This window comes from Oncorhynchus keta, chromosome 6, assembly GCF_023373465.1.
Source record: "Oncorhynchus keta strain PuntledgeMale-10-30-2019 chromosome 6, Oket_V2, whole genome shotgun sequence".
Taxonomy (NCBI): domain Eukaryota; kingdom Metazoa; phylum Chordata; class Actinopteri; order Salmoniformes; family Salmonidae; genus Oncorhynchus; species Oncorhynchus keta.
The window spans coordinates 42,265,441-42,290,134 of record NC_068426.1 but is presented as its reverse complement, the minus strand read 5'-3'; the positions used below and the strand labels follow the sequence as shown (position 1 = coordinate 42,290,134).

At 44.2% G+C, this 24,694-nt stretch overlaps 1 protein-coding gene across 2 annotated transcripts in view; it reads right to left on the bottom strand.

Moving 5' to 3' along the window:
- Nucleotides 1-3,149: 3,149 nt before the first annotated feature.
- LOC118385533 (volume-regulated anion channel subunit LRRC8A-like) overlaps nt 3,150-24,694 on the bottom strand; it is a 56,600-nt gene continuing 35,055 nt past the window's right edge. Inside the window, exons 3-7 of one of the 2 annotated variants that reach the window (XR_008139560.1) lie at nt 8,607-9,859; nt 8,368-8,453; nt 5,485-5,664; nt 4,692-4,784; nt 3,150-3,707 (exon numbers count right to left, since the gene is read on the bottom strand). The gene's annotated coding sequence lies outside the window, so the exon portion shown is untranslated. The remainder of the gene's footprint in view (nt 3,708-4,691; nt 4,785-5,484; nt 5,665-8,367; nt 8,454-8,606; nt 9,860-24,694) is intronic. The other variant, XR_004826048.1, reaches the window with a different exon arrangement.

Below are 24,694 nucleotides of genomic sequence, written 5' to 3'. Positions count from 1 at the left end.
AGTCTGTCACTAGCACATTCAGCGTAGTCAGCTCAGCTATCCCCATTGAGACTGTGTCTGTGCCTCGACCTAGGTTGGGCAAAACTAAACATTTACATTACATTTACATTACATTTAAGTCATTTAGCAGACGCTCTTATCCAGAGCGACTTACAAATTGGTGCATTCACCTTATGACATCCAGTGGAACAGCCACTTTACAATAGTGCATCTAAATCTTTTAAGGGGGGTGAGAAGGATTACTTTATCCTATCCTAGGTATTCCTTAAAGAGGTGGGGTTTCAGGTGTCTCCGGAAGGTGGTGATTGACTCCGCTGTCCTGGCGTCGTGAGGGAGTTTGTTCCACCATTGGGGGCCAGAGCAGCGAACAGTTTTGACTGGGCTGAGCGGGAACTGTACTTCCTGAGTGGTAGGGAGGCGAGCAGGCCAGAGGTGGATGAACGCAGTGCCCTTGTTTGGGTGTAGGGCCTGATCAGAGCCTGGAGGTACTGAGGTGCCGTTCCCCTCACAGCTCCGTAGGCAAGCACCATGGTCTTGTAGCGGATGCGAGCTTCAACTGGAAGCCAGTGGAGAGAGCGGAGGAGCGGGGTGACGTGAGAGAACTTGGGAAGGTTGAACACCAGACGGGCTGCGGCGTTCTGGATGAGTTGTAGGGGTTTAATGGCACAGGCAGGGAGCCCAGCCAACAGCGAGTTGCAGTAATCCAGACGGGAGATGACAAGTGCCTGGATTAGGACCTGCGCCGCTTCCTGTGTGAGGCAGGGTCGTACTCTGCGGATGTGGGGGTCGCCTGAGCAATCTCACTAGAATAAAGACCTCCTCCATTCCTGCCATTATTGAAAGAGATTGTGATACCTCACATCTCAAAATAGGGCTACTTAATGTTAGATCCCTCACTTCCAAGGCAGTTATAGTCAATGAACTAATCACTGATCATAATCTTGATGTGATTGGCCTGACTGAAACATGGCTAAAGCCTGATGAATTTACTGTGTTAAATGAGGCCTCACCTCCTGGTTACACTAGTGACCATATCCCCCGTGCATCCCGCAAAGGCGGAGGTGTTGCTAACATTTACGATAGCAAATTAAATTTACAAAAATACCCCGACTTTTTCGTCTTTTGAGCTTCTAGTCATGAAATCTATGTAACCTACTCAATCACTTTTTATAGCTACTGATTACAAGCCTCCTGGGCCATATACAGCATTCCTCAGTGAGTTCCCTGAATTCCTATCGGACCTTGTAGTCATAGCAGATAATATTCTAATTTTTGGTGATTTTAATATTCACATGGAAAAGTCCACAGACCCACTCCAAAAGGCTTTCGGAGCCATCATCGACTCAGTGGGTTTTGTCCAACATGTCTCTGGACCTACTCACTGTCACAGTCATACTCTGGACCTAGTTTTGTCCCATGGATTGAATGTTGTGGATCTTAATGTTCCCTGGCCTGTTGAGGAGTGACGGTATGCTACTGTAGAGCTCTACTTCCAGTCATTGCGCTAATGCTAGTTAGCATCAGGCTCGTGATACTACCTCTAACTTCCTTCATACTGAACGCGGAGACATGAAAATGGTACCTACGGTATAGCCTTTTTGACATCCCCAGGTTGTACAGTGCTTGAAAGTGGGGAGCAAGCAGTGAGCAGCTGTTCACATTTCCTTTGATCAATTCTACAGTCCCACTAGTCTATCAATATCCAGTGTAATATTTACGGAACCTGCTGATTTCCAGTTGGCGCCCATGTCGGTGTACGCCTGCCTGGGCGGTGACGCGGCGGCCATCCGGGACGCCTACCTGACTCGGCTGCAGAGCAAGACGGAGGACATGAGGAGCAAGGTCATGATCTGGAGTTTCTCACCGTGGCCGTGGAGACCCAGCCGGGCCTCATTGAGCTCTTCCTCAACCCGGAGGTCAAGGACAGCCCAGAGGGGTCTAAGTTGAGGAGCTAGACTGGGCAGTCTGAGAATAGGACTGAAATATGTTGGGACTCCATTTTGTTTACTTGTTAACAGACTTTGTGTATTGATGTTTGCCACATATAACGGAACAAAAATGTAAACAACATGCAACAGTTACAAAGATTTTACTGAGTTACAGTTCATATGAGGAAATCAGTCAATGTAAGTTCATAAGGCCCTAATCTATGGATTTCACATGACTAGGTAATATAGATATGCACATGTTGGTCACAGGTACCTTTCTGTGCATTCTAATTGCCGTCGATAAAATGCAATTGTGTTCGTTGTCCGTAGCTTATGCCTGCCCATACGATAACCCCACCGTCACCATGGGGCACTCTGTTCACAACAGAAAACTGCTTGCATGCAACAAAACGCCATACATGTGGTCTGTGGTTGTGAGGCCGGTTGGACGCACTGACAAATTCTCTATAACAACATTGGAGGCGGTTTATGGTAGGGAAATTAACTTTCAAAATTTGAGAAATCTGTGGCATTGTGTTGTGTGACAAAACTAAATTTTAGTGGCCTTTTTTATTCCCTGCACAAGATGCACCTGTGTAATGATCATGCTGTTTAATCAGCACCTGTCAGGGGAATGGATTATTTTGGCAAAGGAGAAATGCTCACTAACAGGTACGTAAACAAATTTGTGCACAAAATGAGAGACATGCGATTTTTGTGCGTATGGGAAATGTCTGGGATCTTTTAATTCAGCTCATGAAAAATGGGACCAACACTTTTCATGTTGCACTTATATTTTTGTCCGGAATATTTGTTTCTTTTTCACCATTTTCATTGTAAAACAAAATCACAGCAAGGTAGTTAATTGTTACTTAGAAATGATTTGATATTGTGATTAAAAAACACTGCATTGGACCTTTAAGGAGCCCAAGACCCGTACAGAATGGGGTCTATTGAGATGCTCCATTCAACAACCCAATCTGAAACTGTAGTGAAGTTCAGTTGCGATATACTTTCACAACTTACTCATGGATGTGGAGATAAGATGTTGGATTGCTAACATCTGTGAGGGTCTCATTTTCTTTAACAAAACCCACACTTCACCTTCCAATACACACACTGCTAGGCCTCTCACCACTCAAGCTGAGTCAAGTGTTTCACTTGGCAACCAGGAGAAGACAGGCTGTTCAAAGTTGTAACGTAGACACTGGGAGTCGAAAAGCAGGTGCAGGTGGTAAAGTTTAATATAACAAGTAACATGGAACGATACAATATAGGAGTAGGCGTCTAGACATGAACAACAGAAACAATACTGCCTGGAGAAGGAACCTAAGGGAGTGCCAGATAAAAGGGAGGTAATGATTGAGGTAATGGAGAACAGGTGAGCTTACTGATGAAGCGCAGGTGCGCGTAATGATGAAAGCCAAGTGTGCATAAAGACCGGTGGTTAGTAAACTGGTGATGTCGAATGCCAGAAGGGAGGAGTGGGGATAGACGTGACAGTACGCGCGGGTCCTGCCGCAGGACAGCCCCGAGGACGAAGAGCAGGCTGGTCCGGAAGGCGAAGATGTATATTACAGATGATATTGGGATGCAGAATGTCCTCCACCGGAACCAAACACTTTGCCTCTGGGCCGTACCCCTCCCAGTCCACCAACCCCCACGACATCTGGAGTCTAGTAGGGATCTAACGGCATAGGCGAGAGCTCCCTCGATGTCCAGGAGGGCGGAGGGGTGTCGTGGGGGACAGCATCAGCCAGAGGACCAGGAACCACCGGCCTGAGAAGGGAGACATGAAAAGAAGGTGAGATACGTTAGTCACTGGGAAGCTGTAAGCTATCCTTGGCCCCCCGGAGAACCTTGAACGGCCCCACAAACCGGGGGCTCAGCTTCTTGCAGGGCAGGCAGAGTGGGAGGATTCTGGTAGAGAACCAGACATGATCCCCAGGATGGAACATGGGAGTCTCACTGTGGTGGCGGTCTGCCTGCTCCTTCTGACGGCTCCACAATTCCTCTGCGCGCCTGATCCACTCATCAACTGCAGGAGCTTCAGTCTGGCCTGGGGTTCACGGAGCCAGAAACGGCTGAAAACCCAGAACAGACTGGAAGGGAGTCAGCCCGGTGGAGGAGTGACGTAACAAATTCTGTACGTACTCTGCCCATGGAAGGAATTGGGCCCACTCTCCCTGCCGGTCCTGGCAGTGACTCCTCAGGAACCTCCCCAGCTCCTGGTTCATCCTCTCCACCTGCCTGTTGGACTGAGGCCTATACCCGGAGGTGAGGCGGACCGTGACCTGAGCTTCTCCACCCGTGATGTGAATTGGGGCCCATGATCGGACACAATGTCCTCCGGAAGGACATAATGCTGGAAGACCTGCTGGAATAGTGCCTCAGCAACCCGGGGAGCAGTAGGGAGACCAGACAGAGGAATGAAACGACAGGATTTAGAAAATCTATCCACAACCACCAAAATGGTGGTGAAACCGTCAGAGGGGAGATCAGTGACAAAGTCAATGGATAGATGAGACCAGGGACGATGAGGCAAGGAAAGGTAAAGGAGTTTCCCTGCTGGAGCGTGCCGGGGGGGACTTAGTTTGAGCACATACAGAACAGGAGTTGACTTAGCAACTAACGTCCTGTGGCAAGGTAGGCCGCCAATAATTCTTGGAGAGAGATTGGGTAGTGCGAGAAATACTTGGATGTCGGGCAATAACAGCTGTGTGCACCCAGGTCAGCAGCCGATCTCTTATCCCCGTGTGTTACCTGTGAGGCTCCATTGGAGGGTGCTGCATAGGCACTGAGCAGAGGGAGACAGATGCTCTGGATGACGCTGGCCCTGGCTACTGCTGCCGCCCCCTGGAGGACAGGGCACAGAACATGCTCAATGGCTGAAACACAGAGTACATGTTTAAATAGGTTTGTCTTTGCAGAATAGATAATGATATCTAATAATATCACATCTAAGTCTTTCTACAGTACTCAACATTGTGCTATTGGGGTGTGACAATTGGTGTCCTTCTGTACCTGTGGTGGGTGGGTGAATGAGAGAGACAGACAGTGTGTTCCTGTGGTGGGTGTGTAATAGAGAAAGACCAACATGTTTTCTTTTAGGGCCTCTACCAATTTTTGGGGGACCAAGGAAGCCAATGGGCAATATTTTATGGCGATATTCAATATCATTACATTTAAAAATGTTAGTAAACATCTTCCAGAGACATCCATATATGCATCCATAAATCAAACTACATAACAAATGGTAATAATTTATTTGTATGGTAAATCTCTATTGATACACTGGTCAGTACATAACCTTTACTGGTTTACATAACCTACACTTGAGATGATCCACCACAGACAAGTAACATAGATCATTCTGACTGCTGAGTTGCCCTGACTAAGTTCGTCATAGATTATCATTTTTTCAGCACATACAATTGATAAAAGATGCAGAGTTAATTTTTTGGGTATGCTTTTTCAAAACACTTGGAACAACAGGTAGGCACTGTGTGCGTTTAGAAGAGTAAAATGGCGGCCTCGGTCTGGTTGTGTGACTCACCCGTCCCTCTTGTCCTTCCGGACGCTACTGGGGGCAGCAGTCTCCGTGCGGTCCTTGTCCTCGGGGACATCCCCTGCCTGGGCCGTGTGATGCGTGCTGTCAATCAGTGCCGGTGCCTCATCCTGCACAGTCTCACACACACACACAGCAGTAGCTGGGGAAGTTGGCAGATCTCACCACCTGGTAAATGTAATGAGCAATACTGTTACAGTGGTATACATGTCATGTATACAGTGGTATACCCAGGGGTGCAAATAAGGAGATACAGTCTGGTACGGCGTCCCGGCAAAATAAATAGTGGGCCGTACCAGTAAAACATGATCCTGTCAAAACAAAATGTCAAGAAAACTGTCGGCTATTTGACCGTTATTTATCATTACCACATGTCAGAGTTATGGAACAATTGCGAATGGACATTAAAACAGGCGATATAGTCTACACTCCAAAATGCCATGTGTTTCGACAAGAAAACGTACATTTTGCCATGGCAGAGATGAATGGCGGACAGCAGTGGACGCCAAATGTCATTAAACGTTTGTGTAGAAGGTGTCTCTTTCCACGACTATTTGGAGGCTTGAAATACACTACTTGACCCAAAAGTATTCGGAGATGTGCTCGTCAAACATGTAATTCCAAAATCTTTGGCATTAATATGGACTTGGTCCCCTCTTTGCTGCTATAACCGCCTCCACTCTTCTGGGAAAGCTTTCCCACTAGAAGTTGGAACGTTGCTGTGGGAACTTGCTTCCATTCAGCCACAAGAGTATTAGTGAGATCGGCCACTGATCATGGGCGATTAGGTCTGGCTTGCAGTCGGCGTTCCAATTTACATTTACATTTACATTTAAGTCATTGAGCAGGGCTCTTATCCAGGCGACTTACAAATTCTTGCATACACCTTCTGACAAACAGTGGAACAGCCACTTGCATCTAAATCTTGTTGGGGGTGAGACAAGGGGGTGAGAAGGATTACTGATCTTGGGCTATCCTAGGTATTCCTTGAAGTGGGGTTTCAGGTGTCTCCGGAAGGTGGTGATTGACTCCGCTGTCCTGGCGTCGTGAGGGAGTTTGTTCCACCATTGGGGGCCAGAGCATGCTGAACAGTTTTGACTGGGCTGAGCGGGAACTGTACTTCCTCATGGTAGGGAGGCGAGCAGGCCAGAGGTGGATGAACGGTGCCCTTGTTTGGGTGTAGGGCCTGATCAGAGCCTGGAGGTATCCCAAAGGTGTTCCCCTCACAGCTCCGTCAGGCGAGCACCATGGTCTTGTAGCGGATGGCGAGCTTCAACTGGAAGCCAGTGGAGAGAGCGGAGGAGCTGGGTGACGTGAGAGAACTTGGGAAGGTTGAACACCAGACGGGCTGCAGAATTCTGGATGAGTTGTAGGGGTTTAATGGCACAGGCAGGGCCTAGCCCAGCCAACAGTCGAGTTGCAGTAATCAAGACGGGAGATGACAAGTGCCTGGATTAGGACCTGCGCCGTTCCTGTGTGAAAAGCAGGGTAAGATGTTTGAGGATGTTGTACAGAGCATGAACCTACAGGAACGGGACACCGCCTTGATGTTTTTGAGAACGTCAGGGTGTTTCTACCTGAGGGATCACGCCTATTAGGTTCTTCAGCGCTCTGGGAGGAGGACACAATGGAGTTGTCAACCGTGATGGCGAGATCATGGAACGGGCAGTCCTTCCCACACAGGAAGAGGAGCTCCTTCTTGCTGAGGTTCAGCTTGAGGTGGTGATCATCATCCACACTGATATGTCTGCCAGACATGCAGAGATGCGATTCGCCACCTGGTCATCAGAAGGGGGAAAGGGATGAAGATTAATTGTGTGTTCTGCATAGCAATGATAGGAGAGACCATGTGAGGTTATGACAGAGCCAAGTGACTTGGTGTATAGCAGAATAAGAGAGGGACCTAGAACAGAGCCCTGGGGACACCAGTGGTGAAGAGCTTCAGTCTGGCAGAGGAGACAGATTCAACTGCCACGCCAAAATGGTAGGTTTTGTCACCTGTCAGGATGTCTGAAATTTTGAGGAGCGTGCAATTAGCATGCTGAATGCAGGAATGCCCAACTAGCTGGAGAGGGTGGAGAGGAGGATCTGATGGTTCACAGTATTAGAAGGCAGCCGATAGGTCTAGAAGGATGAGAGCAGAGGAGAGAGAGTTAGCTTTAGCAATTTATCCTAAAGGTGTTCGATGGGGTTGAGGTCAGGGCTCTGTGCAGGTCAGTCAAGTTCTTCCACACCGATCTCAACAAACAGTATCATGCTGAAACAGGAACTTCGCTGTGGGAACTTGCTTCCATTCAGCCACAAGAGTATTAGTGAGATCGGGCACTGATCTTGGGCGATTAGGTCTGGCTTGCAGTCGGCGTTCCAATTTATCCCAAAGGTGTTCGATGGGGTTGAGGTCAGGTCGACAAACCATTTCTGTATGGACCTCGCTTTGTGAATGGGGGCAGTATCATGCTGAAACAGGAATTTCGCCAAACTGTTGCCACAAAGTTGGAAGTACAGAATTCTCTATAATGCTATTGTATGCTGTAGCGTAAAAATGTCCCTTCAATGAATCGAATGGGCCTAGCCCGAACCAACATGTCAGAGGTCGTGGCCACCACACTGGAGGATGGGGAAAAGGAGTATGATTGACGGAGTATGGGTAAAAAGAGGGTAAGATGTTTGAGCCAAGATGTACAGAGACTGAATTAAGTATACAACACAGGTTGGAGGTGATTTTTAGCATCCTGATTTTTCTACCTGAGTGGACACAATGTATACCTATTACATCAATTCAAACACACACACACACACACACACACACACACACACACACACACACACACACACACACACACACACACACACACACACACACACACACACCTTCTCCACTGTTTGAGGAGGATCAGCAGCAGGGTAGTCATCATGGATCCCAGACGTAGACAGTGCACCGATCTGGGCACCAGCAACTGAAGAGACAGTGGACGAGAACATGAGTGAAAAGATGAGTGAGACAGGGATGATGAGAAAACAAGTGAGTTAAAAGGAGTACAGAGATTAAATACAAGAGAGGAAGTGACAGCAAGTACACATTGCAGCAGTTGTCATGGTGACTAACTCACAACAGCTTTGGTCCCATTCAGCACATCCATGAAGAGCTTCAGTCTGGCAGAGTCCTCATTCAACTGCCACTCTAAAATGTGGTTTTGTCACACAATGCCACAGATGTCTGAAATTTTGAGGGAGCGTGCAATTAGCATGCTGAATGCAGGAATGCCCAACATAGCTGTTGCCAGAGAATTTAATGTAAATATCTCTACCATAAGCCGTCTCCAACATTGTTTTAGGGAATTGGGCAGTACGTCCAACCGGCCTCACAACCACAGACCACAAGCGGTTTGGAGGCAAGCGGTTTGCTGTTGTCAACGTTGTGAAAAGAGTGCCACATAGTGAAGGTGGGGTTATCGTATAGGCAGGCATAAGCTATGGACAACGAACACAATTGCATTTTATCGATGGCAATTTGAATGCACAGAAAGGTATCTTTGACTAACATATGCATATCTATATTCCCTAGTTGTCACGAATATCACCAGTCCTGTTCGGGTGGCGCTCGGCTGTCGTCATCGCCGGCCTACTAGATGCCACCGATCCCTTTTCGTTTGGTTTTGTCTAATTGTTTTCACCTGTTTCTTGTTGGGGTTGGTATTATTTAAGTTTGTTTATCCCGCTTGTGTTTGTGCGGGCTTGTTGCTATGTATGTAAGAGGTGTATTGTTTGGGTTTTCGCTGTCCAGGTTATTACCAGTGGTCCTTGGGTTGTGTTTGCGCCTGTGTTTTGGCTTCACCCATTTGTACGTTTTCCTGTTTGTTTTGGACATTAAAGCGTTTTTCCCTGGTATCATCTGCTCTCTGCGCCTGACTCCACACCCATCACTCTTCAGATGTTACACTAATCATGTGAAATCCATAGATTAGGGCCTTATGAACTTACATTGACTGATTTCCTCATATGAACTGTAACTCAGTAAAATCTTTGTAACTGTTGCATGTTGTTTACATTTTTGTTCCGTTATATGTGGCAAACATCAATACACAAAGTCTGTTAACAAGTAAACAAAATTGAGTCCCAACATATTTCAGTTCTATTCTCAGACTGCCCAGTCTAGCTCCTCAACTTAGACCCCTCTGGGCTGTCCTTGACCTCTGGGTTGAGGAAGAGCTCAATGAGGCCCGGCTGGGTCTCCACGGCCACGGTGAGAAACTCCAGGATCATGACCTTGATCCTCCGTCTTGCTCTGCAGCCGCATCAGGAAGGTGTCCCGGATGGCCGCCACATCACCACCCAGGCAGGCGTACACCGACATGGGCGCCACCTGGAAATCAGCAGGTTCCGTAAATATTACACTGGATATTGATAGACTAGTGGGACTGTAGTCTTGGTCAAAGGAAGTGTGAACAGCTGCTCACTGCTTGCTCTCCGCTTTCAAGCACTGTACAACCTGGGGATGTCAAAAAGGCTATACCGTCAGATTTTAGCAGTCTTGGCATTTTTCTACCAGGCCAGAGTCAGATGAACTCGTAGGTACCATTTTCATGTCTCCGCGTCCAGTATGAAGGAAGTTAGAGGTAGTATCACGAGCCGGATGCTAACTAGCATTAGCGCAATGACGAAGTAGAGCTCTAGAGTAACATACCTGTAGATTTTTTGGGCTCACTATAATATAATAATAATAGCCACTAGGGAAGATTTTAACGGCATTACTACTCTTACTGATACTGCTTATCGAACCGGTACTTTAATGTTATTCTCATCAGTTCTTTTTGTCATTTTTTTTTTACAAAATGTAAAATAAAAAATATTATTTACAGCAAAAGAAACCGCAATGTTTTGAACAAATCAGTATTATAGACTAACGTTGTGATGAAAATGTAAATCAAATGAAATAAACAATATTTTCCTGCAAAAGGACTTATACAGTGGTATACAGCAACACGGGTGGGGCATGCAGGTAGGCTGCAAAAGGACTTATACAGTGGTATACAGCAACACGGGTGGGGCATGCAGGTAGGCTGCAAAAGGACTATACAGTGGTATACAGCAACACGGGTGGGGCATGCAGGTAGGCTGCAAAAGGACTATACAGTGGTATACAGCAACACGGGTGGGGCATGCAGGTAGGCTGCAAAAGGACTATACAGTGGTATACAGCAACACGGGTGGGGCATGCAGGTAGGCTGCAAAAGGACTTATACAGTGGTATACAGCAACACGGGTGGGGCATGCAGGTAGGCTGCAAAAGGACTATACAGTGGTATACAGCAACACGGGTGGGGCATGCAGGTAGGCTGCAAAAGGACTATACAGTGGTATACAGCAACACGGGTGGGGCATGCAGGTAGGCTGCAAAAGGACTTATACAGTGGTATACAGCAACACGGGTGGGGCATGCAGGTAGGCTGCAAAAGGACTTATACAGTGGTATACAGCAACACGGGTGGGGCATGCAGGTAGGCTGCAAAAGGACAAAGAGTTCTTAGCAGTTATTCAGGAGAAAGATCAACATATTTGCCTTTTCTGGCAGAAGTCGGGACCTTTCCTGGCTTATTGTGTTCCCTGCAGTCGAAGATGCTCTCTCGCCAGGGGTGGAGGGGGCTTGAGCACAGAGGTAGCTTTTTGCAATGTTTGTGAGGAGGGGCAGAGTAGCTCTATTCTCCCACCACCACTACATCACAGGATCTTCAGCCATGGTAATGGGAGGCAGGCCTTTATTAAAATAAAAAAAAAACATTAAATGATTATGTGCGAGTATTTCAGCCAATTGGATGACTTTGGGAGTTTCAGTAAGCAACAATGTGCCTACTTTATTCCAATATTTCTGTTATTCAGTGATATTTATTCCCATAGTAACTTTCGTTATGGATCCATCCTAAAAGGGTAGAGCCGCAAGGGACTCGGAAGCTAAAAAGAAATCCTGCTACACCCTCTGACGAACCATCTAACTGGCAAAGCGCCAATACAGTACTAAGATTGAATCGTACTACAACGGCTCCGACGCTCTTCTTATGTGGCAGGGCCTGTAAACTATTACAGACTACAAAGGGAAGCACAGTCACGAGCTGCCCAGTGACACGAGCCTACCAGATGAGCTAAATCACTTCTATGCTCGCGTCGAGGCAAGCAACACTGAGGCATGCATGAGTACATCAGCTGTTCCAGACGACTGTGTGATCACGCTCTTCATAGCCGACGTGAGTAAGACCTTTAAACTGGTCAACATTCACAAGGCCGCAGGGCCAGACAGATGACCAGGACATGTGCTCCGGGCATGTGCTGACCAACTGGTAGGTGTTTTCACTGACATTTTCAACATGTCCCTGATTGAGTCTGTAATACCAACACGTTTCAAGCAGACCCTGTGCCCAAGAACACTAAGGTAACCTGCTTAACTATTTTTACTAACTTTCTGTAAAGATTTATTTGGAGTGAGAATTATTTTTTTTCAGGATATGCATGTCCACATCCCGGTCTGTCCATTATATTGGTAAACTACACAGTAATGTAAAATGTATATTTTTTTGTGATCCAACACATAATATAGTACGTTTAAAAAAAATCCAGCTCGCAACATGCATCTGATTATTCATTATGAATAGGATTTATTTGAATTATTTTGTTTACATTCTTCATTGGAACCACAATGTCACAAATAATTGAACCCACACAACATGAGCAGATTAACTGGGTCAAAACCTGTCTTTATTAAAGACTATTAGAAATAATGTTGGTACTTATTTATTTTGATCCAAAGCCACGAATGAGTGAGTCACTCAGCTTTATGCTGAAAGATCTTCACTGGACTCCCTTTCATTATGTTTCTTCTTCACATCAGCAAAGGACTCAGTGTTTCAGAAACTCACTTTATATAGAGGGGATATCACTCTTTCACACAGGTAAATAAATACAGTTTGTTATTTATAATTTAAAAAAAAATGTTTTTAGAGGGAGAGAATCGTCAGTCCACATGTTAAGTGTAATTCTCCGATTGTATTTACCCAAGTCTCTCTCAACTCCAGGACCACAGCCAGCATTTTTAGTTTTTTTGTTCGTTTTTTGCCTGATGCAGTGCCAGAGAAGAGACTCTCAGATTGAAAACACCTCCATTCATTTACGAAAAGATAGTCAATTTGTGCCACAGTTTAGACTACCAAAAGATCAGCATTCTAACTCCCCTTTGTGATAATGTGGTGCAATGACAGAACGATGCAATCTACCACAAACGATTGCGGCATCAGCTCTACACTTTTAACCAGTTGGATTTAGGGGGCGCTATTTTAATTTTAGGATGAAAAACGTTCCCGTTTTAAACAAGATATTTTGTCACGAAAAGATGCTCGACTATGCATATAATTGACAACTTTGGAAAGAAAACACTCTGACGTTTCCAAAACTGCAAAGATATTGTCTGTGAGTGCCACAGAACTGATGTTACAGGTGAAACCCAGATAAAAATCCAATCAGGAAGTGCCGCATTTTTTGAAACCGCCTCATGTCAATGACTCCTTATATGGCTGTGAATGAGCTACGAATGAGCTCACGTTTTCCACGTTTTCCCAAAGGTGTCTACAGCATTGTGACGTCTTTTTAGGCATTTCCCTTGAAGAATGGCTGTAAGGGACCATATATGGCATGTGGTCACATGGTGTCTCCCGCAGAAAACCTTGCATAAAATACTGAGGTAGCCATTTTTCCAATCGCTTCTCATGAGAAATCAACTGCCTCAACGGATATATTATCGAATATATTTGTTAAAAACACCTTGAGGATGGATCCTAAACAACGTTTACCGTGTTTCTGTCGATATTATGTAGCTAATTCTGAAAAAGGTTTGGCGTTATAGTTTTAGCATTTTTGCCTGCTGCCAGCAGAGCCTAGCATAGCATTATGCCATGATAAACTTACAAAAATGCTTGTCTAGCGTTGGCTGTAATGCATATTTTGAAAATCTGAGATGACAGTGTTGTTAACAAAAGGCTAAGCTTGTGTTTGAATATATTTATTTCATTTAATTTGCGATTTTCACAAATGTTTGCGGATGACACTACAGTGGTAGGCTTGATTACCAACAACAACGAGACGGCCTGCAGGGAGGAGGTGAGGGCCCTCGGAGTGTGGTGTCAGGAAAATAACCTCACACTCAACATCAACAAAACAAAGGAGATGATTGTGGACTTCAGGAAACAGCAGAGGGAGCACCCCCCTATCCACATCGATGGAACAGTAGTGGAAAGGGTAGCAAGTTTTAAGTTCCTCGGCATACACATCACAGACAAACTGAATTGGTCCACTCACACTGACAGCGTCGTGAAGAAGGCGCAGCAGCGCCTCTTCAACCTCAGGAGGCTGAAGAAATTCGGCTTGTCACCAAAAGCACTCACAAACTTCTACAGATGCACAACCGAGAGCATCCTGGCGGGCTGTATCACCGCCTGGTACGGCAACTGCTCCGCCCTCAATCGTAAGGCTCTCCATAGGGTAGTGAGGTCTGCATCACTTGGGGCAGGACGCATCACTTGGGGCAGGACACCTACACCACCCGATGTCACAGGAAGGCCATAAAGATCATCAAGGACAACAACCACCCGAGCCACTGCCTGTTCACCCCGTTATCAACCAGAAGGCGAGGTCAGTACAGGTGCATCAAATCAGGGACCAAGAGACTGAAAAATAGCTTCTATCACAAGACCATCAGACTGTTAAACAGCCACCACTAAGATTGAGTGGCTGCTGCCAACATACTGACTCAACTCCAGCCACTTTAATAATGGAAATGTTTTATTTATTTTATCTTTATTTAACTAGGCATGTCCGTTAAGAACAAATTCTTATTTTCAATTGATGGCCTAGGAACAGTGAGTTAACTGCCTTGTTCAGGGACAGAATGACAGATTATTACCTTGTCAGCTTGGTGATTCGATCCATCAACCTTCCAGTTACAAGTCCAACGCCCTAACCACCAGGCTACCTGCCACCCCAAGCATGCTGAAAGTCTGTTCATTTGTTTACAGAGAAATGACATTGTATTTGGTCAAACACCATTATTTCCCAACAGTTTGCAAAGAGTTGGCAGCAAGCTGATAGGTCTGCTGTTAGAACCAGTAAAGGCCGCTTTACCACTCTTGTGTAATGGAATGACTTTGGTTTCAGATTAAATATCAGATTAAAGATATGACAGCTAGGACTGGCTATAGAGTCAACTACCATCCTCAGTAGCTTTCCATCGAAGTTGTCCATGCCAGGAGGTTTGTCATTACTGGTCAATAACTTTTTCCACCTCTCCCACACTAACTTTACAAAATTCTAACTTGCAATGCTTTTCTTTAATTATTTGTTTTGAGTACAATGGCTCAGTGTTTGTTGTTGGCATTTCCTGCCTAAGTTTGCCCACTTTGCCAATGAAGTACCATTGGTACCACGGGGCCACTCAGGGTTGTGTGCTCAGTCCCCTCCTATACTCTCTGTTCACTCATGACTGCACGGCCAGGCACGACTCCAACACCATCATTAAGTTTGCCGATGACAACAGTGGTAGGCCTGATCACCGACAAAAGACCTGACCATGTGGTGCAAGGACAACATCTCCCTCAATGTGATCAAGACAAAGGAAATGATTGTGGACTACAGGAAAAGGAGGGCTGAGCACACCCCATTCTGTAGTGGAGCAGGTTGAGAAGTTCCTTGGTGTCCACATCACCAACAAAATAACATGGTCCAGGCACACCAAGACAGCCGTGAAGAAGGCACGACAAACCTATTCCCCTCAGGAGACTGAAAAGATTTGGCATGGGTCCTTAGATCCTCAAAAGGTTCTATAGCTGCACCATCGAGAGCATCCTGCCTGGTTGCATCACCGCCTGGAATGGTAACTGCTTGGCCGCAAGGCACTACAGAGGGTAGTGTGTATGGCCCAGCACATCACTGGGGCTAAGCCTCCTGCCATCCAGGACCTCTATACCAGGTGGTGTCGGAGGAAGGCCCTAAAAATGTTCAGGACTTCATAGACTGTTCTTTCTGCTACCGCACAGCAAATGGTACCGGAGCTCCAAGTCTAGGTCCAAGAGGCTTCTAAAACAGCTTTTATCTCCAAGCCACAAGACTCCTGAACATCTAATCAAATGGCTACCCTCCCCCTTTTACACTGCTGCAACTCTCATCTATGCATAGCTACTTTATCTCTACATACATGTACATATTACCTCAATTACCTCGACTAACCAGTGCCCACACACACATTGACTCTGTAAAGCCTCGCTATTATTTTACTTATTTTTGTATTTTTTTTAAAATTTGTTATTTTTCTTAACTGCATTGTTGTTTAAGGGCTTTTAAGTAAGCATTTCACTGTTGTATGTGGCGTATGTGACAACATTTGATTTGAAGACATCATTAAAATAATTGGCAACATCAAATGGTTATGTGATGAATAAGCTGATCTGATTTGATGAAAGATGGAGTTGAATTTGTCATTCTGCCCATAATTTCACAAGGGACAAGTAACCAGATGCAGCTGATAACGTACATAGGTGACAGCAGACCAGGGGTCACTCATTCATGTAAATTATAACTAAAGGACAGTGGAGACTATGTACACTGCTCAAAAAAATAAAGGGAACACTAAAATAACACATCCTAGATCTGAATGAATGAAATATTCTTATTAAATACTTTTTTCTTTACATAGTTGAATGTGCTGACAACAAAATTACACAAATTATCAATGGAAATCTAATTTATCAACCCATGGAGGTCTGGATTTGGAGTCACACTCAAAATTAAAGTGGAAAACCACACTACAGGCTGATCCAACTTTGATGTAATGTCCTTAAAACAAGTCAAAATGAGGCTCAGTAGTGTGTGTGGCCTCCACGTGCCTGTATGACCTCCATACAACGCCTGGGCATGCTCCTGATGAGGTGGCGGATGGACTCCTGAGGGATCTCCTCCCAGACCTGGACTAAAGCATCCGCCAACTCCTGGACAGTCTGAGGTGCAACGTGGCGTTGGTGGATGGAGCGAGACATGATGTCCCAGATGTACTCAATTGGATTCATGTCTGGGGAACGGGCGGGCCAGTCCATAGCATCAATGCCTTCCTCTTGCAGGAACTGCTGACACACTTCAGCCACATGAGGTCTAGCTTTGTCTTGCATTAGGAGGAACCCAGGGCCAACCGCACCAGCATATGGCCTCACAAGGGGTCTGAGGATCTCATCTCGGTACCCATCTCGGTACCTCTGGCGAGCACACGGAGGGCTGTGCGGCCCCCAATGAAATGCCACCCCACACCATGACTGACCCACCACCAAACCGGTCATGCTGGAGGATGTTGCAGGCAGCAGAACGTTCTCCACGGCGTCTTCAGACTGTCACGTCTGTCACATGTGGTCAGTGTGAACCTGCTTTCATCTGTGAAGAGCACAGGGCGCCAGTGGCGTTTTGCCAATCTTGGTGTTCTCTGGCAAATGCCAAACATCCTGCACGGTATTGGGCTGTAAGCACAACCCCTACCTGTGGACGTCGGGCCCTCATACCACCCTCATGGAGTCTGTTTCAGACAGTTTAAGCAGACACATGCACATTTGTGGCCTGCTGGAGGTCATTTTGCAGGGCTCTGGCAGTGCTCCTCCTGCTTCTCCTTGCACAAAGGCGGAGGTAGCGGTCCTGCTGCTGGGTTGTTGCCCTCCTAACATCTCCTGATGTACTGGCCTGTCTCCTGGTAGCGCCTCCATGCTCTGGACACTATGCTGACAGACACAGCAAACCTTCTTGCCACAGCTCGCATTAATGTCCCATCCTGGATGAGCTGCACTACCTGAGCCACTTGTGTGGGTTGTAGACTCTGTCTCATGCTACCACTAGAGTGAAAGCACCGCCAGCATTCAAAAGTGACCAAAACATCAGCCAGGAAGCATAGGAACTGAGAAGTGGTCTGTGGTTATCACCTGCAGAACCACTCCTTTATTGGGGGTGTCTTGCTAATTGCCTATAATTTCCACCTGTTGTCTATTCCATTTGCACAACAGCATGTGAAATGTATTGTCAATCAGTGTTGCTTCCTAAGTGGACAGTTTGATTTCACAGAAGTGTGATTGACTTGGAGTTACATTGTGTTGTTTAAGTGTTCCCTTTATCTTTTTGAGCAGTGTATATCTGGGCAATTCCATGATAATGGAATTACTGAGGCTCCGATTTCTCACTTTAAAATGTATACCAAATTAAAAAAACATTGATTTCAAAGTAAAAAAATAAATAAAAATAACTATGCACAATGACTACTTTCAACAATTTCCACAGAATATTTTACAAAAACATCTACTTTGCAGATACTGTTTGGTAACAGAATACAACTCAGGAAGATCTTACAAAGAAAACAACTGCAGTTTGTCCAAATATCTTTTATTATTATATACTGTGTACATAAATAAAAAAAAACCACTTTGAAATCAAATGTTTTTGTTTGCCATACATGTCATTACAGGAAATAAATAATAAAATAATGTATCACAATAGTAACAAGGGAGTGGTGAAACACCTGTTGTGAAGGCTAAAGTCTCCCACTGTTACAAGGGTCTGGGGCATTCATCATTTCTCCACTTAGAAAGCTAGTGTTCACTCATTTTGGAAACAAAGTGGGCAACCATAATGGTGTTGAAGAAACAGAGATGGTTTATTTGTTTTGACACAGGTCCACGTTATATTCTGCATTTAAATGAAACAAGAACATTATAGTACCGCTCACTGTGGGCGGCATACAATGTGTAGGTTGAGATGAATATGACCATCCAATGATCAAAAGATGGAGTGGAACCAAAACCTGACTGGACAAAAGCTAGCATAGAGCACACTCGGGCCCTTACAATGCCAGCCAGCGCGGTTCTAGATTGAAAGGGGGATACCTAGTCAGTTGACTCAACTGAAATGTCTTCCGCATTTAACCCCTCAATCAGAGTGAACACAAAACAGTAAAAACATCTATGAACTCATTCATTTGGCTGACTGAAATATGTATCATTGTCCTGTCAACCACCCAAATATGTATGGCTTATAAGAAACAACGAAATTGTTTGACAAAGACAATCTGAACTTCCATGGGCCTTCCAATACTGAGAGAGCATGCCTTGTCCATGTCCATTTGTCATGCTGCTGAGCTATTATTTAACTAATGCCATCGTACCATGTCAACCTTTTGCACCTGCACTTTTTGTTGCTAAGCCAAGTACATTATGTAATGAAAGTAAAAAGCAGTTTTCTATCTCAGCCTCCCTAAAAATGTGAGAACTTTTTAACTATATCATGAACTTTAGCAGGTAGTGCAGTGTTTCCCAAACTCGGTCCTGGGGACCGCTAGTGCACGTTTTAGTTTTTGCCCACCACTGATTCACATAATCAACTAATCATCAAGCCTGATTTGAATCAGCTGTGTAGTGCTAGGGAAAAAAGCTAAATGTGCACCCCTTTGGTTCCCAGAACCGAGTTTAGGAAACACTGAGGTAGTGCCTGTTTATGAATATGCTCATTGTTAGGATTTCAACAATAAGTTGCTAATTGAGAAACTATACTCCTAAACATGTAAAATACATACTCATGAGAAGCATCCATGCTGCTTAGACTATGTAAAAGACCACAAGTCGGTATGCAACCCAAATTATGGATTGAGAATGCCGTTAATTTCTAATCTTCATGGCCAGACATTTATGATATTTCTATGGTAATACACAACCATAGAACCTTTTTCTTACATGACAAAATTAAGGCCTTCTCAGTGCTCAACGCTCCACCCACACTGGATGCACAAAAGGATTGTCGAAGCAAGGCATGCATCCCATGGAGCACTGAAGACCATTTCTGGGAGAATTACAATTTTGCTTGTGAAAGCAAGCTGTCAGTCATTCTGCAGAAACATATAGGAATTTGGGGACATGTACAGTTTTGGACACCTACTCATGCAAGAGTTTCTTTATTTTTACTATTTTCTTCATTGTAGAATAATAGAAGACAAACTATGAAATAACACATATGGAATCATGGAGTAAGCAAAACAAGTGTTAAACAATTCACAATATACCCAATAGAGATGTTTTGGGATGAGTTGGACTGCAGAGTGAATGAAAAGCAGCCAACAAGTGCTCAGCATACCTCCTTCAAGACTGTTGGAAAAGCATTCCAGGTGAAGCTGGTTGAGAGAATGCCAAGAGTGTGCAAAGCTGTCATCAAGATAAAGGGTGGCTACTTTAAAGAATCTCATATAAAATATATATTTTTTAACACTTTATTGGTGACTATATGATTCCATATGTGATATTTCATAGTTTGTCTTCACTATTATTCTACAATGTAGAAAAACCCTTGAATGAGTAGGTGTCCAAACGTTTGACTGGTACTGTATGTAAAATATACAAAAACCGGCACATTGCTGATGAAGTAACAAAAGAAGTTACAGGGTATGCATAAACTGTTGGGACCGTGGCATAACGACCTACCTAAAGTGAAGGCACAGTGGGGTAAGAGGTCTTCCCCAAAGACTGATACAAGATCACATGCTATTTAATCTCCCCAATGACTAAGCTCATAATTAAGGGTATTGCAATCTGACCCTAGATCTGTTGTTAAGGGCAACATGTAGAGCCAGATATCATTCCAACAGGGGCCTAAGTCATCATTTAATCAGCTATTTTCTGCGGGTCACACACACACACACACACACACACACCTCTGTAAACACTTGGCTGACCTCACCATCGGTCCTTTAACTCGCCTGTTCCCTCTATGGTGACATGCTGGAGTGGAGTGGTGATAGATGTTCAATGTGCATTTAGGAAAAGGGAAAGTCTACAGTCTTGTGACTCAAAGGTGAAAGTGTTGCCACTGGTCAGGCCAAGTACAAAACAGATAGACATTTTTGCTCGTTAGGGTAGCCTAGTGGTTAGAGCGTTGGACTAGTAACCGGAAGGTTGCAAGTTCAAACCCCGAGCTGACAAGGTACAAATCTGTCGTTCTGCCCCTGTTCCCAGGCCGTCATTGAAAATAAGAATATGTTCTTAACTGACTTGCCTGGTTAAATAACGGTAAAATTAAAATAAAATAAAAATTGTTGGGGGAGGGGCATGGAAAGGACATAAAAAGCTATGAGTTAGATACAAATAGTTCATTAAAAATTGTTTTAACAGTGTAAAAACAGTACATAAGCAGTACATGTGATTCAAAACAATAGCATGTAACCATCACCTCAGCTGAACATAGAGGCCTACACAAAGGGGGATTTTTGTGATGCCATAAGGCTGTTAAAGTATTACTTTAATTATATACATCTATATATGGCCACAGCAAAGAAGAGAAATATACTCAAATATATTATCCAGTTTTATTTGCAGAATCTCTAACTCCAAGTCAGTCAGCGCTAACTGTTTCAAGCCCGCGCCACACTAAAGCTGTGAATCAATGAGCTCTCCAGTGAAGCTGGAGCCCTGAGATTAAATCCTATGGCACTCAGATCAGTTTTGGTCATCAATCATAACAGCCCTGTCAAGGAATGACCAGGAGTCCGTTTGAGAGCTGTACCCGTTTGCAGTTGACCAGGAGTCCGTTTGAGAGCTGTACCCGTTTGCAGTTGACCAGGAGTCCGTTTGAGAGCTGTACTTGTTTGCAGTTGTTATCAAATGTTCTAAAAGCCTGTAGTCAAACAACGATTTATATATACACTCACTAGATGACTGTTAGGGGCGCTATGTTGAAGCCACCGTATCTCCATCTTGGTACTCCCCCACCGTTAAAAAATATATTTTAGAAGCTATAGAAATGCATTTATTAAATGTCTACATTTGTTTTTGCCACATGTATTATAATTACAGACACCTTAATGCATACGTGAGTTAAACATACAAATAGAAAATTAAAAATATATAAACATTTTCCTTAAAGCATAATTTTTGGAGATTAATAATATTAAAAGTACACTTTTTTGGGGGGGGATTAATGCTACTACAAACAAAACAAATCTTAAATACATGCAATTTTGTAGTCGAAACATTTAATTGAAATAAAATCAGCAAAAAAATAAACATCCATTTATTAGGAACCTGTCTTTCAAATATAATTCGCCCAAAATAACTTTACAGATCTTCATTGTAAAGGCTTTAACCTTTCTAGGGCAGCCGTTCCGGTGAACCCTCGACAACATTCCGTTAAAAGGCAGGCGAAATTCAGAAATATATTTTCCGAAATATGGAACTTTGAAACATTAACAAGTCCAAGACAGAAAATGAAAGATAAACTTCTTGTTAATCTACCCATCATGTCCGATTTCAAAAAGGCTTTACAGTGAAAGCACAACATATGATTATTTTAGGTCATAGCCAAGTCAAAAAACACCAAGCCAAAGAAAGGAGTCACAAAAAGCAGAAATATAGATAAAATTAATCACTAACCTTTGATGATCTAAGTGAAAATGTCCAAATTGGGCCCAAAGTGTCAATATGTGCGGCCACCATCATTTTCCAGCACTGCCTTAACCCTCTTGGGCATGGAGTTTACCGGAGCTTCACAGGTTGGCACTGAGTCCTCTTCCACTCCTCCACGACATCACGGAGCTGGTGGATATTAGAGACCTTGCACTCCTCCATGACGACATCACAGAGCTAGCTGGTGGATGTTAGAGACCTTGCACCCTCCACCTTCCATTTGAGGATGCCCCACAGATGCTCAATAGGGTTTAGGTCTGGAGACATGCTTGGCAAGTCCATCACCTTTACCCTCAGCTTCTTTAGCGAGGCAGTGGTTGTCTTGGAGGTGTGTTTGGGGTCGTTATCATGTTGGAATACTGCCCTGCGGCCCAGTCTTCATGCTCTGCTTCAGTATGTCACAGTACATGTTAGCATTCATGGTTCCCTCAATGAACTGTAGCTCCCCAGTGCCGGCAGCACTCATGCAGCCCCAGACCATGACACTCCCACCACCATGCTTGACTGTAGGCAAGACACACTTGTCTTTGTACTCCTCACCTGGTTGCCGCCACACACGCTTGACACCATCTGAACCAAATAAGTTTATTTTGGTCTCAACAGACCCCAGGACATGGTTCCAGTAATCCAAAACTGTTTGCGGTCTTTCTTGTGCATCATCTTTAGAAGAGGCTTCCTTCTGGGACGACAGCCATGCAGACCAATTTGATGCAGTGTACGGCGTATGGTCTGAGCACTGACAGGCTGACCCCCCACCCCTTCAACCTCTGCAGCAATGCTGGCAGCACTCGTACGTCTATTTCCCAAAGACAACTTCTGGATATGATGCTGAGCACGTGCACTAAACTTCTTTGGTCGACCATGGCGAGGCCTGTTCTGAGTGGAACCTGTCCAGTTAAACCGCTGTATGGTCTTGGCCACCGTGCTGCAGCTCAGTTTCAGGGTCTTGGCAATCTTCTTATAGCCCAGGCCATCTTTATGTAGAGCAACAATTCTTTTTTTTTCAGATCCTCAGAGAGTTCTTTGCCATGAGGTGCCATGTTGAACTTCCAGTGACCAGTCAGTATGAGGGAGTGTTGACACCAAATGTAACACACCTGCTCCCCATTCACACCTGAGACCTTGTAACACTAACATCACATGACACCGGGAGGAAAATGGCTAATTGGGCCCAATTTGGACATTTTCACTTAGGGGTGTACTCACTTTTGTGGCCAGTGGTTTAGACATTAATGGCTGTGTGTTGAGTTATTTTGAGGGGACAGCAAATTTACACTGTTAAACAAGCTGTACACTCACTACTTTATATTGTAGCAGAGTGTCATTTCTTCAGTGTTGTCACATGAAAAGATATACTCAAATATTTACAAAAATGTGAGGAGTGTACTCACTTTTGTGATATACTGTATATATACACATTTTTGTAATAATGACAATTGGAACAATACTGAATTAACAGTTTTATTTTAACTTAATATAATACATATGGGCTTTTGGATGAGTGTTCTTAAGGTGATTCCACATGTTGGTGGTATTTTTGATTTAGCCGTTGCTGACCCCATGCTTACATCTTTATCACAAATAAGACACCTTGCTTTCCCTGGTGCCAATTCCATGTAATAGTCCCACACTGGTGCTCTGCTTTTCTCTGCCATCTGTATAAAACACACACACAGCTCTGAGGTGACAATGATACTGAAGAGTCTGCTTAGGAGACAAATACTCTCAACTGTTTGATAAAAATAGAGTTTAAGTTACCTGTGATGAATGTTGAAAACAAAAACTGTAATTTCTATATGCAGGAAATATTTTAATAATGGACATGGTAAGAATTGACTACCAAAGCGCGAGTCATAATTCCCATGACACCTTCTAGCAACATCTGAAAAGTGGTTCCTTCATTCATTTATTCCATAGGATATTTTTATATTCACTTAAAATAAGGTCTGTGTTTCGTGTAGGCTTACACCACCTTGCCAATTTTATAACTGTGTAGATATCCATAGGACAAGGTAACTCTGATCAATATTGGCTAAATATAAGCGAAGATCATTTTTTTGTAGAGTGGATTTAAGAAAATATTTTGACAAACGTTACCTTATCCTAGTGAGATTTACACGGGTATCAAAACGCAGAGGCGGTTTAAACCCGCACCCTAACCTGCACGAAACACAGACCTTATTGGAAGTAGATCAAGACATTCTCTATGGAAGACATGAACGGTAAAATAACGAAGGAACCTCTTTCAAGTTCAGCTGCAAGTTATTACAGGAATTATAACGCGTTGACTATTTCTCTCTAAACCATATACCTTTGACTATTATGAGTCTGCTGCTGCCTACCATCCCTCAGTCAGACTGCTCTATCAAATATCAAATACGAGCCTTAGGTCAAATCCGGAAACTATCACCTCGAGAACAAAACGTTTATTCCGTTCCGTATTTTATCTAAAGGGTGGCATCCATGAGTCTAAATATTCCTGTTACATTGCACAACCTTCAATGTTATGTCATAATTACGTAAAATTCTGGCAAATTAGTTCGCAAAGAGCCAAGCGGAACGCAAGAGAAGTGACACAATTTCACCTGGTTAATATTGCCTGCTAACCTGGATTTATTTTAGATAAATATGCAGGTTTAAAAATATATACTTGTGTATTGATTTTAAGAAAGGCATCGATGTTTATGGTTAAG